A 16,699-nucleotide genomic window follows, 5' to 3' on the forward strand; every position below is an offset into this window, starting at 1 on the left:
TGAAGAGCAGCCCCCGCTCACCCCAACTAGAGAAAGCCTGCTCATCGCAATGAAGACCCAACACAGCCAAAAAATAAAATAAAATAAAATAATTAAAAAATAAATTAAAGAAACAAGTAATAAATGATGTGTAATCTAATGAAAAAATATGAGATTTCCATCAATAAATTTCCTATTAAAAAAAAACGTAAGAGACAAATACTGGCAAGGATGTGGAGTAAAGGGAACCCTTGTGCATTGTTGGTGGGATTGTAAACTGGTACAGCCACTATGGAAAACACTATGGAGGTCCCTCATACCATCTGATCCAGCAATTCTACTTCTGGGTATATATTTGAAGAAAACAAAATCATTATGTTGAAGAGATATCTGCACCCCCATGTTCACTGCAGCATTATTTACACTATCTAAAAATGAAAATAACCTAAATATCCATCAACAATGAATGAATAAAGAAATTGTGGTGTATATATATGCAATGAATACTATTCAGCCATAAAAAAAATAGTCCTGCCATTTGTAACAACACGAAAGGGCCTAGAGGGCATCATGCTAAGTGAAAAAGTCAGACAGAGGAAGAGAAATGCTGTATGGTCTCACTTAAATGTGAAATCTAAAAAAACAAAACAACCAAGTTCATAGAAAAAGAGATCATATTTGTGGTTACCAGAGGCAAGAGGGTGGGGGTGGAGGAATTGAATGAAGGTGGTCAAAAGGTACCAACTTCCAGTTACAAGATAAATGAGTACTAGGGATGAGATGCACAACATGATGACTGCTGTTAACACTGCTGTAGGGTACATTTGAGAGCTGCTAAGAGAGCAGACCCTAAAAGTTCTCATCACAAGGAAAAAAATGTTTTTCTTTTTTGTATCTGTGTGAGATGGTTGATGTTAACTAAACTTATTGTGCTAACCACATTGCAATACATGCAAGTCATTGTGCTATACACCTTAAATATATACAATGCTGTATGTCAATTATATCCCAATAAAACTGAAAGAGAAAATAAAAACATTTAAAAAAAACAAAGTGGAAACTATGTCATGGGACTATGGGTGATTTATTTTTCCTTCTTTGTAAACTTTTCTGTACTTCCAAATTTTCTTTAATAAATATGAACTGCTTTGTAGAAGAAAAACATTTCTAATTTAAAATGAGATCATTTCAAAATCCCATTGTTTGGGAATATGAATGCTTCAAAATGTTATGGTTTGTTAGGACTACCTGTCCTTAGGGTACTTGGAAAGGGATGAACTTTCAAAATGGGAGAGTCAAGGAGCCAGCTATAAGGAACCAGGGAATACAAAATCTCGGGAATGGGGCAGGCAGATGAAGCTGACACTAGACACAAGAATTCTGAATAAAAGATGAGTGTCTGAGTGAATGAGCAGAATTCTTAAGAAGCTCAACAAACCCCAATCAGGGTATATTCCAAGAAAACCAAAATGACTGGTGTCCTTATAAGAAGAGGAGATTTGAACACAAACATTTACAGAGGAAAGACCATGTGAAGGTACAGGGAGAAGACAGCCATCAGCAATCCAAAGAAAGAGGCCTCAGAAGAAACCAACCCTGCTGACATCTTCTTTTTTTAATGTTTTAATTTTATTGGGGTAGAATTTATTTACAATGTTGTGTTAGTTTCAGGTGTACAGCAAAGTGATTCACTTATACATATACATACATTCATTCTTTTGTAGATTCTTTACTCATACAGGTTATCACAGAATATTGAATAGTGTTCTCTGTGTTATACAGTAGATCCTTGATGGTTATCTATCTTATATATAGCAGCGTGTGTTCATACCAAGCTCCTGATTTATCCACCCCCCCATGTTTCCCCTTTGGTAACCATAAGTTTGTTTTCAATATCTGTAAGTCTGTTTTGTAAATAAGTTCATTTGTACCTTTTTTAAATAATTAGAGTCCACATATGAGTGATATCATATATTTGTCTTTCTCTGACTTACTTCACTTAGTATGATAATCTCTAGGTCCATCCATGTTGCTGCAAATGGCATTATTTCATTATTTTTTATGGCTAAGTAATATTCCATTGTATATATGTACCACATCTTCTTCACCCGTTCCTCTGTCAATGGATATTTAGGTTGCTTCCATGTCTTGGCTATTGTAAATAGTGCTGCAATAAACATTGGGGTGCATGTATCCTTTTGGATTATCGTTTACTCTGGATGTATGCCAGGAGTGGGATTGCTGGGTCATACAGTAGTTCTATTTTAAGTTTTTTAAGGAGCCTCCATACTGTTCTCCATAGGGGATGTACTAATTTACAAACCCACCAACAGTGTAGGAGGGTTCCCTTTTCTCCACAACCTCTCCAGCATTTACTGTTTGTAGACTTTTTGATGATGGACATTCTGACTGGTGTGAGGTGATACCTCACTGGAGTTTTGATTTGCATTTCTCTAATGATTAGTGATGTTGAGCATCTTTTCATATGCTTCTTGGCCATCTCTATGTCTTCTTTGGAGAAATGCCTATTTAGGTCTTCTGCCCATTTTTTGATTGGGTTGTTTGTTTTTTTGACATAGAGCTGCATGAGCTGTTTGTATATTTTGGAGATTAATCCCTTGTCGGTCACATCATTTGCAAGTATTTTCCCCCATTTTGTGGAACCCTGCTGACATCTTGATCTTGGACTTCTTGCCTCCAGAACTGTGAGAAATAAATTTCTGTTGTTTAAAAGTTATTTTGTTATGGCAGCCCTACAAAACTAATACACTTTTTAACAGAAACAAGAGAAACCAGAAGACCAGGGAATGATATTTTTAAGGTGCTGACAGAAAATAACTGTCAACCTAGAATTCTATAATCAGCAAAAATGTCCTTCTAAAATGAAAGTGAGAACTTTCGCTTCTGGACAAGATAGAGTAACAGGGACCATTTTACCTTCCCACCTGAAACAACCACTGCCCCCCACATGGAAAAAATATATGTAAATATATATATTTAAATATATATATATATACAGATTTTCAGGATCTTGAAATTCAGGCAACAAAAGACAAGAACCCTGAAAGCCCTATGATTGCCCCAACATGTTGCCTTGAGAGAGTTTCCAGGCCATAGCACAGGGAGGGGGAACTCAGGTAGAGCCTATGCAGCTGGGGTTCATAGGATGGAATACCAGAGAGGAGAGAGCTACACGCAGAGAGAACATCAAAAATCTGAAGGAGGTTCCCTTCAAGTATTCAGCAGAGTACTGATTAGTGTGTCCAAAAGACGAAACTACCAGAGGCCATGCAAAGAACCATCTGAAAGAATAAGACTGAACTGTACCTGATGCTCACACAAACTGGAAACAGTACCTGTCCCCACTATCCAGACTGGAGAAACTAATAATCCACAGGGCAATGGGTACAGTTCTCAGGGTAGTCTTGCCTCAACAGAGGAGAATATTTGCCAGACTCACCTAAGAAATCACGAAAGCAAGACACAAAAGGATAAAACTTTTGCTAAGTAAACTTAATTGCATCCCAGAACACAACTCAATAATAATTATAGGAATACAAAAATAGCCAGCACCCAACAATATAAAATTCACAATGGCTGGCATACAACCAAAGATTATAAGCCATGCAGAGAAACAGGAAAACATGACCCATGATGATGAAACAATCAATCAATTGAAACAACCCAGAACTGACACAGATGCCAGAATTGGTAGAGAAAGACATTAAGACAATTATTATAGCTGTACTTCATAGGTTCAAAAAGTTAAGTAGAGACCAAGATACTTTTATTTTTAAAAATCTCAATTCTAACTTCTAGAGATGAAAACTACAATATCATAAATGAAAAATACACTGAATGGGATTAACAGCAGATTAGACACTGTAGAATAAAAGATCAGTGAACGTGAAGGCATAGCAATAGAAACTACCCAAAATGAAACACAGAGGAAAAAATAGCCACAAAAGAAAAGAAAAGAAAAGAATACCAGTGAGCTGTAGGCCAGCTTCAAATGGCCTAAGATTGGACTCCCTGAAAAATTCCTGAAGGAGATGAGAGAAGGGGTAAACAGAAAAATATTTGAAGAAATGCTAGCAAAATTTTCCAAATTTAATGAAAATTATAAACCCACAGGTCTAAGAAATCAACCAACCAAACAAAAAATCTGAGCACAAGAAACATGTAGAAAACTACACCAAGGCACATTATAATCAAATTTCTCAGTACCAATGTTAAAGAGAAAATTTTAAATGCAGTCGAAGAAGGACATGTTACATACAAAGGAAAGATTAAGATAAGGATATGTCACATCAGAACCAATGTAAACAAGAAGACTATGGAGCAACACCTTTAAAGAACTGACAGGAGGGCTTCCCTGGTGGCACAGTGGTTGAGAGTCCGCCTGCCGATGCAGGGGACACGGGTTCATGTCCCGGTCCGGGCAGATCCCACGTGCCGCGGAGCGGCTGGGCCCGTGAGCCATGGCCGCTGAGCCTGCGCGTCCGGAGCCTGTGCTCCACAACGGGAGAGGCCACAACAGTGAGAGGCCCACGTACCGCAAATAAATAAATAAATAAATAAATAAATAAAGCTACAATAAAGATATTTTCAGTTATACAAAAGCTGAAAGAAATTTCACCCCACACCATTTTCCCCTATTATTAATATGAGAACATTTGATTACAATTAATGAACCAATGTTGATACATTTTCATTAACTAAAATTCATACGTTATTCATATTTCCTTAGTTTTTACTTGATGTCCTTTTTCTGTTCCAGGATCCCATCCAGGGTACTACATTATATTGGTTGCCATATCACATTACATTTAGTCATCATGTCTCCTTAAGCTCCTCTTAGCTGGGACAGTTTCTCAGAGCTTTCTTGTTTTTGATGACCTTGACAGTTTTGAGGAGTACTGGTCTGATATTTTGTAGAATGCCTCTCTGTTGGAATTTGTTTGATGTTTTCCTCATGGCTATACTGGAATTACAGGCTCTGGAGAAGAAGACCACAGAGGCAAAGTACTATTCTCATCACATCCTATCAAGGGCAGGTACTGTCAACATGACTTTGATATCACTGTTGATGTTGACCTTGATCACCTGTGTGAGTTAGTGATTGTCAGGTTTCGCCACTATAAAGTTACTCTTTTCCCCCTCTTGCCATACTGTCCTCTGAAAGAAAGTCACCATGCACAGCCCACACTTAAGGAGTAAGCAGTGTTGCTCATTGAGGGTCGAGTATTTACATAAATGATTTGAAATTCTTCTACATGGGAGATTTGTCTCTTTAGTTGGGATTTTCCATATTTTTGCTCAGAGCTTATCACTGTTAGCAGCCAGAGGGTTATCCAGTACAAACTATTCCACCATTACCTGAACTAGACCTTCCCACATCTAACATCTGTTGGACATTTATGCACCATGCACTGTACTAAACAACTTCTATGTATTTAATTTCATTTAATCCTTGCAATAACCGTATACAATAAATACTATTATTCTCATTTCATTGATAAAGAAACTGAGACTCAGAGTTACTCTACTTGTGAACCCCATGGTATTCCTGGCTATGCCTTGCACACCATACCCTAAAAATTGGAGTGAATTTCCATAGACTGTCCACCCAGATTTTGTGCTGCTTGGTGGACCCTGCTCTGAATCCTCTCCTTCACACATTTCTCAGCCTGTGTCTGAGGCCGTCTATCCTCCCTTCCCTGCTGGGCCTGGTTGTGTAGTAACTAGGCGGGCTCCTCAGCCTGCCCCAAAGCCTACCCCAGAATCCAGTTCCATGGCTTCCCATGGGTGCCTGAACTCTCAGGCACAGAGCAGCCCCAGGGCATGAGGGGTCACAGCCTCACACCTCTGCTCACATGGAAAATGCCTTCTCGCCAAAGGACAAAAACAACTCCTCACACCTATGGAGACCTGAGCGATCTAGAAGACTGTTTCACACTCTGAACAAAATTCCCCACCCAGATGTTCAAAGGTGAGAGAGCAGGGAGGGAATTGAAGACTCAAAAGCCACTATGGTTGGAAAAGAAACCTAACAAGACAGCTTCTGGGCAGTTAACCCACCTGCACCCACAACAGCCCTTAGAGGAGGAATCATGGGTATCAATAAGGCTCAGCTGATTTTAGAGAGTTCAACCACTCAATGCTCAAGGTTTTGCTCTTCCTCACCCCACCCTAAACCTCATCTTGGGCACCACAATGGAGTAAAAACAGGACGCGGGGGCAGAATATCATTTGATATTCACAGAAGCCCTGGAAGGATGACAAGGGACTTATATTTTCACTTTACCATAGAAATGGAGGCTTAAAGATGTAAAGCGATTTGCCAAACTCAGTAGAGTTAGCAAGTTGTCTGACCCCGTCTTGGCCTATTCACACAGATGGTTTGATGGAAAAGACTAGGGCCAGTGTCATTACCAAAACATCAAGTTGAGGCACCTAGTAATACTGGCCAATAAACAAAGATGTAGATGAAAATTGTTGGCCAAAAGAGTACTCCGCAAAGTTGGGGGTGACGCACAAGCCTGGAATGACTAGTGTTTATCAAAGAGGGTTCTCTGGAGACAGTGTCGAATATTCTGCAGAAGGAGGGAAGAGGAGGCAGGAAGGAGGGAAGAGGAGGCAGGAAGAAGGCCAGATGGGTCCACACTCCCAGAACATTCATCTGACTGCCATCTCCTGGAACACTATGCCTGGCGTGGGGCCCCTGTGCAGAAACCACTTGGTGGCATCTACCCCGGAAACCCATTTGGATCAAGCACTGCAGGCAGCAGAACTGGATCTGGAGTCCCAGGAGAGGAAACAATCAACCTCAGTGTTCTGCTCCCAGCCAGACAGGTCTCTGAGGGTTGCCAGCACTTGGCCTACTGCCTAGCACACAGTGGGGCTATATTAAAAGTTGGTTGACTTAAGTGCTCCTGAAAGAGACTGAAGTACAGAGAGGTGAAGTCATTCTCCCAAGACCACACAGCAGTAAGTAGTAGAAATGAGATTCAATGCAGGTCAACAGGCTATTCAGCATTCAAGCCCTCATGCTTTCCCCTCCACCCTATAGTCTCTTGCCTCAAGGGCCAGAAGAATGTCACTTTCTTGTCTTCATCTCTGTAACTCCCGACACAATGTCTGCCACACAGTAGGCTCTTATGAATTTTTTGTTGATCAAAGCTTAGAGGTCTGCCCTTAACACTGAGTTCAGGCGGTTTCCTTGCTAAACCACATGGCATACTGGGCAGGAAGTGAGAGGATGAGGCCTGAGGGAGGAACGGGGAGGAAGGGTTCTAGGATACCAGGCAGGGGCCACGAGTTAGGACTGGTCTAAAGCATGGGGAGAAGGCACAACAGACTGACCCCCTCACACAGTGCCTGAAACCCACACCCCTCTCCCCGTGGGCCCCACCCCAAGCCCTGCACATCCTGCCGGTGCTGGTCATGCCCTGGTCCCGCCATCTGTTCCCTCTGCCTGCAACACTCTTCCCTCCCCTCTTAACCTGGTGACCCCAACTCGTCCCTCAGATTTCAACTCAAGCAGCACCTCCTCATAGAAGTTCTCTTGGGCCTTTGTCACCAGGTCAGGTCCCAATTATGGACTCTCATAGCACTTACCACAGTTGCAATTTTGCATATTATATAGATGATTATTTGATCAACGCCCATCTCCACTTCTAAACCGTAAGGCTATGAGAAGGCTCTGCTTCGCTCACCATGTCTTCCCAGTGTCCTGCAGTGTCCGGTATTGAGTAAATGCTCAATAAGTATATGTTCAATCAAGGTATGATTGAATGAATACAGAAATGAATGTTGAAACTGGTCACTGTGGTAAGATGAAAATGGCTCTCCAGAAGCTATCCATGTCCTAATCCCTGGAACCTATGAATGGTCCCTCCTATGGAAACAGGGTCTTTGCAGATGTGATTAAATTAAGGATCATCAAAATGAGTCCGACATGGACTTCCCTGGTGGTCCAGTGGTTAAGATTATGAGTTTCCACTGCAGGGGGCACAGGTTCACTCCCTGGTCAGGGAACTAAGATCCCACATGCTGCACGGTACAGTCAAAAAATAAAATAAAATAAAATATAAAATAAAATAAAATGATAAGATAAAATAAAATAAAACTATTCCTTTAAAAAAAATGAGTCCTACATGTAATCACATTTAGGTTCCTGAGAAATTCTTGTAATTAAAGAGACAGGGAGATTTGACACATACACCTCACCCTGGCTGCCTTGGGTTCTGGGTCTCTCACAGGGGGACGTGGTTGTACCCAAACACCTGCCAACAGGCCTCAACCTAGTTCTTTGCCTGGCAACCTCCCAACTGACCTACAGCTGGAACGTCCCATCTGCTTCTTTTTGCCTGTGGCTGGTGGGAGTAGGGGCGAAGAGGAGAGTGGTGATGTAGGGTCAGACAGGCCTGGACTGGACCATTTGCTGAGTAACCTTGGGAAAATCATATAACCTCTCAGTTTCCTCCTCTGTAAAATGAGAAAAGAATACCTCAGAAAGGATCAGATGAAGTAATAACAGCGCATTAGGCAGCACAAAAATAAACGCTAGGTTTCCTTTTCCCCTCGCTTTCAAACTAAGCATCCTCCAAGGCAAACACAGTCTCTTTTTCATTTTTGTCCCCCGGTGCTAATCACAGTGGCTGACACAGAGCAAGTACTCAATGAATACTAGCAGATTCAAGCTGTTGACCCAAGAGGGAGAAGGGCCGTGAGGAAGATGTGGCAATAATGGACTTGGTTATCAAAGTGGGACCTCAGAGGAGCTGAGTTACTGACTTATGCTTTAGTATGTAAGGACCAGAGTTGGTGTGGGGAGGAACGTTAAATGGAGAGGGGGAAAGAATTGAGTCCTGAGCACAAGAACACATGTCATGGAAAGAGGCCTCTACTCCAGGAGCCAGAAGAAGTAGCTCATTATATGATTGCACAGGGAGCGTCTCCTGAGAACAATGGATGGGCAAGTATCCAGGACTCACATGGAAAGCCTTCTGTTAATTTATAAATGTGGACACAGGTAGTGACCACTTACAAAACTTTCATGAACCCCAGAGCATTTATTCACTTCAGCTTTCTGAAATTAGGCTTAGAATTTCCACAATTGGTAACATTAAACATGAGTCACCTCTTTGGAGCTTCCTACCGTACATCGAAGTGTTGATAAATGGTATATATTTCTGAACACTTATTACTTCATCAAAGAATTTTTATGTGTTAAAAAAAATGTGTTTACCAAACCGAAGTTCTAAGAAGGGTGAAGGAACCTCACCATATTCAAGAACTCTAAAAAGCTGCAGAAGAAATGCTCATTTTTCTCTCATGGGTCCTGAGAATTTTCCACTTGGGTTCCTTTGGTGTCTGGGAGGAGGGGCTGAGGGGGGAGAGAAGGGCAGGTTCGTGCAGGCAGAAAGGAAGGGCTACTGGCCACCAGAAAGACCAGCAGGACTTCCTGTCATCAGTCACCCAACTGCTGGCTTGTGAAAAAGAGTTTGGAACAAGGTGAGAAGGACAACTCACTTGCTCTTATGTCCCAAAAGGTCAGATGGCCACAGAATGAATCTGGGGGTGAGGTGTGAACTTGTCTATGTAACTGAGCTCCTCCTCTCTGACTTTCATTTTCCTATAAATGATAAGAATTTGAACTGCACCCTCGGACTGTAGAACTTCCCTCTTCCATGCTCCCCTCCCACGCACCCATCCACTGGGAACATGTGCACACTTTCTACGCACTATGCCCGCCTGACCTCCAATGATCATTTCTTGTATTCGTCATTAATTCTGTGAAAGAGGAAAGGCCTTATTTCCAGTATGTCCTGGGGAAAGTGCTGGAAGAGAAGCAGGGGTACAGATGAATTGTCCGCCACGTAAGGATTCCAGGATTCCAAGGGGCAACAAGATCTCTTGGAGCCATGAGGGGACGGGGAGAACAGGCTTTGGGTTATGACCTGGTCAATATATGTTTGGCCTGGCAGTGACCAGAAAGGAGACCCAATCCACAAGAAAAATACCAGCAGTACTAATACCCTACATGTGTATTACACCTTAGAGTTTACAAGACACCTTACATCTAAGCTGGTCCTTAGACGTTATTTATTACAGGTTTAACTCCCTTGAAAGTACATGCTCCTGATCAGGCCAGCGTATGACTAATTTTTGTATCCCACAGGACCTAGTCAAGGGTACTTAACAAACGTTTGCTTACATTAATCCTCTCGACAACCCCAATAGGCTGTAAGAAGAGGTATCATCTTTATATTATAGGTACGAAACCTGAGACCTGGGGAATTTGTGACCTGCCCAAAGGCACAGATGACAACTGACAAACTGGGGCTTACACCCCAGTTTTAGGTCTTCCCACCCCGCACTCCTACTGCTGCCAGAGGTACAGTGGAATGGATACCTTTAAATTCTTGAAACTGAAAAACTGTATTTCAAGGGTTACAAGCAATTTCTATATCACAGAGTAGTAATTAGGATTTATCTTTAGGTGGGAGCCTCCCTCTGTCCTGGGTGAACCTTCTTAGTCATGTCAATAGAAAGTAAGCATATGCCCATAGTTTTGGGCAAAGGCCCAGACGTCAGTAGTGGACCCAAGACAGGTCCCTCAGACCGAGGTCTAGAGGTTTTGTTTGGCAATGTCAACTGAGTATCTCCTTAGCAGATCCATGGCCTGGAGAAGTTAGAAAAATAGGCTGAATTTAGACTGTCCCATCCCACACCTGAAAATCACTGTTCTTTGTTGTGGCTTTGCTCATAGAAGACCAGGAGCCCAGACACGCACAGGAGAAGCAGGCAAACCTGGTCTCTTCCCCTCCGTGGAGGAATGGCTGTGCAGGGCCCTGGATTATGCTTGACATGCCACTGTCTGGGCCATACAGATGCTGTCCCACCTGTGCTGTTATCTGAGGCTAAGGCAGACTTAAGGAAATACGCCAGCAACTAGCCCTTTGTGGGCCACTGGAGCCACACTATACCTTGGGGTGGGGCTAGGAATTTCCCTTGAAGGATATTGATGCTCTTCCTGTGAATCATCTTAAAGAGAGAAATAAGAAGAAGAAGTAGTGGGCTTTGAGCAGGGAAAGGAAGGCCTCTCCCTTCTCTGGAGGCAAGAAAGTTGTTCAGAGAGGCCTAGAGATTTCCAAAGGTGGGAGGCTAACTGGTTTCTTCCTGCCACAATGACTGCCAGGAGCTTAAGGAAAGTTTTCAGAAGGGGACCAAACTGGTGGGAGCTCCGAGTGGCTACTTCTTAAAGTGGCTGAAAACTATCTCTTTGGTACTTCTGCTATTTGCAAGCCTCCAACAGCAAGTCAAAATGTGATGGGCCCTGTGTCCACACCTGAAGTGAGCAGCTGCAGCCCAGCACCATGAGACCCTAGGAGGTGAGGTGTGAGACTGCCAGGAGAGCCCTGGGCATGGGAGACTTCCCTGGAGAACCCCACAAGTTCTCTGGGAATGGAAGCCCAAGAGCAGATGAACTTCTTCCCTTCGTAGGACAGGAGCTCAGACTGCTGTTAAGTTTACAATTAAAGGGAAATGACACCCCTAAACACTGGAGAAGTCAAAGTCATCTGGACTACAGAAGGAAAACACAGCTGTTTCTTGAAGGGAATGGGATATTTTTGTCAGCGTTCTTAATCTCTCGTACCCAGGTTCATGAGAGCAATGGCAATGGACTAGGTGCTCACCCTTCCTGATAAGATGATTGGAGGCGAAGAGGAGTCCAAGTGTGGTCAAAGGCCCCAGTTGTCCTGGGGTGGGGTGGGGTTCAGCACAACATACAGCCTGGAGAAAGGATGAGTGAATGCAGACAAGGGGAAAGGGCACTGGCCCCCTCTAGTTAGTATGAGGCCTTTCTGCTGAATATTTCTACTAGCCACACTCCCTCTTATTTGGGAAGCCTTTATCAGTTGTCAGAACACTTCTGTATCTGGCCTTGCAACAGCCCAGGAAGGTTACAATTCTTCCAATCCTGTCATTAGCTAATAGAGGTAAAGGGACTGGTGCAAGGGCACACACCTGGCAGTGGCCAAGCTAGGGCGAGAAATGGGTCTCCTGTCTCTGAGGCCCACATGTTGCTCCCAGCAGCCTTGTGGATCTTGGCCACTGGCCAAGAATGATATCCCAAGTAGACTGCAGGCTTGAGATGGCCCTTGGCCCCAGCTCTGCTGATTCAAGAGAATTAGCAGGGGAGGTCCCTCACCCGGGAGACCAGTATTTCTTCCTCTTTTCTCTTTGCTAGGGGGCACAAAACATGACACGTGATTCACATGGTCTTCATAGTTCCACAAGCCTATTTGTCGGGGCCTGTCAGGCAAAGAGTTGAACTTCAATCAGATCAGGGTTTTGATTCTGCCACTAACTAGCTGAGTCACCTTAGCTAGTTACCTCTGTACTCTGGGTTTCCTCTTCTATTTAAAATGCAAATCTGTCATGTCTCTCTCCTGCCCAAAACCCTTTAGGGAGGCCTATTACCCACCCAACTAAAATTCAAGCAACTCTCCATTCAAGTCTGAGCCACCATCTGAACAGAAGAGAGAAGGACATTCAGAAGGGGGTTCTGTCCCTGGTGAGCTCTTTTATTCTCATCCAGGAGAGAGCCAGGCAGACGGTGAATGGATGTGAATGTTAATTAGGTTCTGTAACCAATAGCAAGAAGGCTCCTTCTGGGGCTGGTCTGGCCCTTGATGACCTCTTCCCCTCACATCTGTCATTCTCCTTGACCCAGTGACTACCAAGTATCCCCAGGCAGCTTCCTTTTCTCTGATTTCTTCTCGGGGTTGGTTCCATTGAGGTCTCTCCCCCTGTTATGTTTAGCTCTGACACAGTGATCACAAGGCCTGGAACTTCCCTCATCACTAGTCCAGGGACAGAAACTGCAAGCCGTGTTTGTTACCACACTCGAGCTGGACTTCCTGCCGCTCAGATGCCCACCCTACCCCACAGTGGTGCCCATTCAGAAGCATCAAACTGAAGACCAAGGTGAAGTAGAGCGAAAATGGGACAACGGAACCATCCAAAGCCCAAAACTTGTCCTAAAATTTTCCCAGTGTGGCCATGGGGGCAAGGCTCTGCCCACATGTTCTCTGGGGCTCCTCACCTTCCCTCTTCCCACCATACTCAGCCCTGAGCTGTTCCTCCTCCCCGACCCACACCCTCCTCTCTTTCTCTCTCTCAACTCAGTAGACACTTGTCTTTTCCAAGAACTCTTCCAAGATTGGGAAGGGCATTTTTTTATATGGTCGCAAAAGTATGAGCTCTGGAGTCAAACAGACCTGGATTGTAATCTTAGCTCTGCCACTAAGTGGCTGAGTGATGCAAACAAGTGATGTTGTCCCTGACTTCACTTCCCCGTCTGTAAAGCATTAATAATTATGTCAGTCTAGAGGGGGTAGTAATAAGGATTAAATGAGACAATGTTTGCACATTAATCAGGGTAGTTAACATTAGCTGCTATAACAAAAATTCCAAAATCTCGGTGGCTACCTACAAGAAGAGTGTGCCCCACACTCAAGTCACAGGCTGATGTAGATTGGGTGTCTTTCCTGCATAGCTCCCCTCCAAGAGGTGATTCAGGGACCCAAGCTCCTTCCATCCCCTTGGAGTCCCCTTGGAGTCCCCACTAGGCCCCCTCCACTGGCTGACAGAATAGCAAAGACAGAGTTAGAGGCCAGGCCAGGAAGTAGCACCCATCAATTCAACTTTACATTGGTTAAAACCCAGTCACATATTCCACCTAATTGCAAAGCAAGCTAGGAAATGTAGTTGTCATGTGTGCCCAGGAAGAGGAAATGGAATTGCTAACCATCTAGCCAGTCTCTGATACAACATATTAAGTATTTAGCAGAATGACTGATACGTAGTAAGAGCTCAATAAGCAAAGGATACTATTATAATTACTTTCTATTATCTGTCCCAATACTGGTATGAATACCAGAAATCACTGAACCTTACTTAGGTGGACTTTTCACAACACTGAGATTGAATAACTGAATACAAACCAAAATAAACACTGAATTTCTTAAAAGAAAAAGATACAGTAATCATATGTCTGACATAACTTCTGTTCTAGGTGCTTTCTTTGAGGCACCAGGATACACTGGAATAGTCTACATTCAAATGCTGACTCTGCCCTGAGCAAAACATTAACCTGTGTCAGTCACAGTGGTTTCCTCTTCTTAAAATAGGAATGCTAATTTACTCACTTTACAGGATTCTTTTAAAAATGCCATATTCCCTCATATCTAAGCATATACTTCCCTCTGTCTGGAACACCCTCCTTGTCCCCTCTTCACCCAGCTACCTCCTACTGATTCCTCAGGTCTCAGCTTAGATGTCACCTCCTCCAGGAAACCTTCCCTATCCTTGACCCCAGTTGTGGTAGAGTGTCTGTCTCCTGTGTCCCCATGTGAGCCTGTATTTTCCTTCCCAAAGCACTTACCACAGCATATTAAAAATCTCTGTTCACTTTCTGTCTCTAGCTGAGTGTTCATTTCTTGTGGAAAGGGACCTTGTTTTCACCACCATTTTTTCCTCAGCCTCAACAATGTGCAGGCACATAATATCCCCAGGTTCATAATGATATGCATTAAATGTATGTCATATGAATGAATTAAGAAATCCTGATCCTTCTGCAAAATGGTGAGGGGGTATAGATTGTAAACTCTTACAATTCAACACAAAACTAAAAGTAAAGACAAGTTCAGAAAGACACAGCGCAGCATACTCCTTGTAAAGGTCAACGGGAACTAAGAAGTCATTTCAGACAGCAGCCACACCCTCGGGTCATGCCTGGGTACTTCTGAGCAATTGGCTAACTTTTCATCTCTCAGTTGAGCAACAGAGGGTGCAAAAAATATCCTCACACATTAAAAACCCTGGGACTCTTCCTCCAGGCTGATGTAAGAGTGTGGCAACAAGAGCTGTCCACTTAGGGTGGCCCTGGCTGACCATATGTCCTGCTGGGCTTGCATATACCACTCTTCGCTATCCATGTGGCCAGTGCATCCCTGACCTTCACCGACCACCATCAAAAAATGAGGTCCTGGGCTTCCCTGGTGGCTCAGTGGTTAAGAATCCGCCTGCCAATGCAAGGGACACAGGTTTGAGCCCTGGTCCGGGAAGATCCCACATGCCGCGGAGCAACTAAGCCCATGCGCCACAACTACTGAGCCTGCGCTCTAGAGCCCGCGAGCCACAACTACTGAAGCCCACGTGCCTAGAGCCCATGCTCCGCAACAAGAGAAGCCACAGCAATGAGAAGCCCGCGCACCACAGCGAAGAGTAGCCCCCACTCGATGCAACTAGAGAAACGCAGCGACGAAAACCCAATGCAGCCAAAAATAAATTAATTAAATAAATAATTTTTTAAAAAAATGAGGTATTTCTAGTCCCAAGGTAGATCTTCAGATACAGGATGGGACTTCCATCCCACCCCCCGCCCCCCATACACGCACATAGTCTGAAGCACATGCCACCACCCAACAACAGTGAAGTGGACAGTTTGTCTCCCATGCCCAGATACCTTCCCTGCACCTGGAGTGAAGTGTCAGATGAGCCAATTGACAGAGGTATGAGTGACTGATGACGTTTATCCAGTTCTTCCGAAGCACTATTACCCAGCAGGAAAAAAAAAAAAAATGTGGTGCTCCAAGGACAATGGTGCTTCAAGGACAAAGGACGACCCTGCCTGAAAAAGTGTCAGCGTTACACCCCCTACCGGACTCTTAATCGCCCTCCCCACCATGTTGCAATGGTTAGGAAATTTCTGAGCCCACCTGGGCAACGGGACCTGTCCCAAATAAGGAAAGGCATATGCCCTGTCCCACTCCCACCCTATAGAAGGAAGGTATATGTGCCTTGACCAATCAGTAAACGAAATTTTCACCTCGGGCCATTCCTTTGTTTTCTGGTTATAAAAACTGATCAATAGCACATGTTCTGGCTCGACTCTCCCAGACTACTAGGAGGTCGACCCGCCGTTCTGGCGGCGACCCTTCCCTCTAATAAATTCTATATTCTTTACATTCTGCCTTGTGTCTGGAAATTCTTTTCCAACCCCCGTTCGGACCACGACAAAAAACCTCTAAACATGAGATTTCAGGCAGGCGAGGGAAACCAAAGAAGGCTGGAAGACGTCGTCGGCACCCCTTCCAAAATATTAAGCAGGTACCCTGAGCACCTGAGACAATCTCCTTCCCAACTCTGAGCAGCTGCGGATCCCAACCCTACTCTTCCGTAAAATTTGCTCTAACACCCTCACCCCACTTTCCGCACCCACAGGGACAAGGCTGTTCCTCGCCACCTGCACCGCAACAGAAACACACACACACACACACACACACACACACACACACACACACACACACACACACACACACACACACACACACACACACACACACACACACACACACACACACACACACACACACACACACACACACACACACACACACACACACACACACCCTCCAGTCTACCCAGACCGCTTTCACCCTATTACACCGGGGGCCCCGGGAGGCGAGGAGGGTGAGAGTTGCCCAGAGCCCGGCCCCCGCCCCGGGACAGCATGCGCAAGCCCTGCCCCTGCTTCCTCTCCACCTGCCTGGGCTGACCGCGCTCCGCAGCGGTTCTGGCTCCCTGACGCCGCTGCTCGGGCTCCCTGACGCCGCGGCTCGGGGGCGGGGCGTCTCAAGGCTCC

General features: G+C 44.4%; 1 long non-coding RNA gene across 3 annotated transcripts; it reads right to left on the reverse strand.

Moving 5' to 3' along the window:
* Positions 1-833: 833 nt before the first annotated feature.
* On the reverse strand, positions 834-16,677 carry LOC137230916 (uncharacterized). Of its 3 annotated transcripts, none has more exons than XR_010946308.1 (3): positions 16,600-16,677; positions 15,521-15,681; positions 834-2,682 (listed from the first exon to the last, which is right to left on the reverse strand). It is a non-coding gene; the product is annotated as an uncharacterized lncRNA (long non-coding RNA). The 3 variants fall into 3 exon arrangements; XR_010946307.1 differs by having other exon boundaries at positions 835-2,682; positions 15,532-15,681; XR_010946309.1 differs by lacking the exon at positions 834-2,682 and adding an exon at positions 2,692-3,439 and having other exon boundaries at positions 15,532-15,681.
* Between the last annotated feature and the right edge of the window lie 22 nt (positions 16,678-16,699).

The sequence above is a fragment of the Pseudorca crassidens genome, chromosome 9, assembly GCF_039906515.1.
Source record: "Pseudorca crassidens isolate mPseCra1 chromosome 9, mPseCra1.hap1, whole genome shotgun sequence".
Taxonomy (NCBI): Eukaryota; Metazoa; Chordata; class Mammalia; order Artiodactyla; family Delphinidae; genus Pseudorca; species Pseudorca crassidens.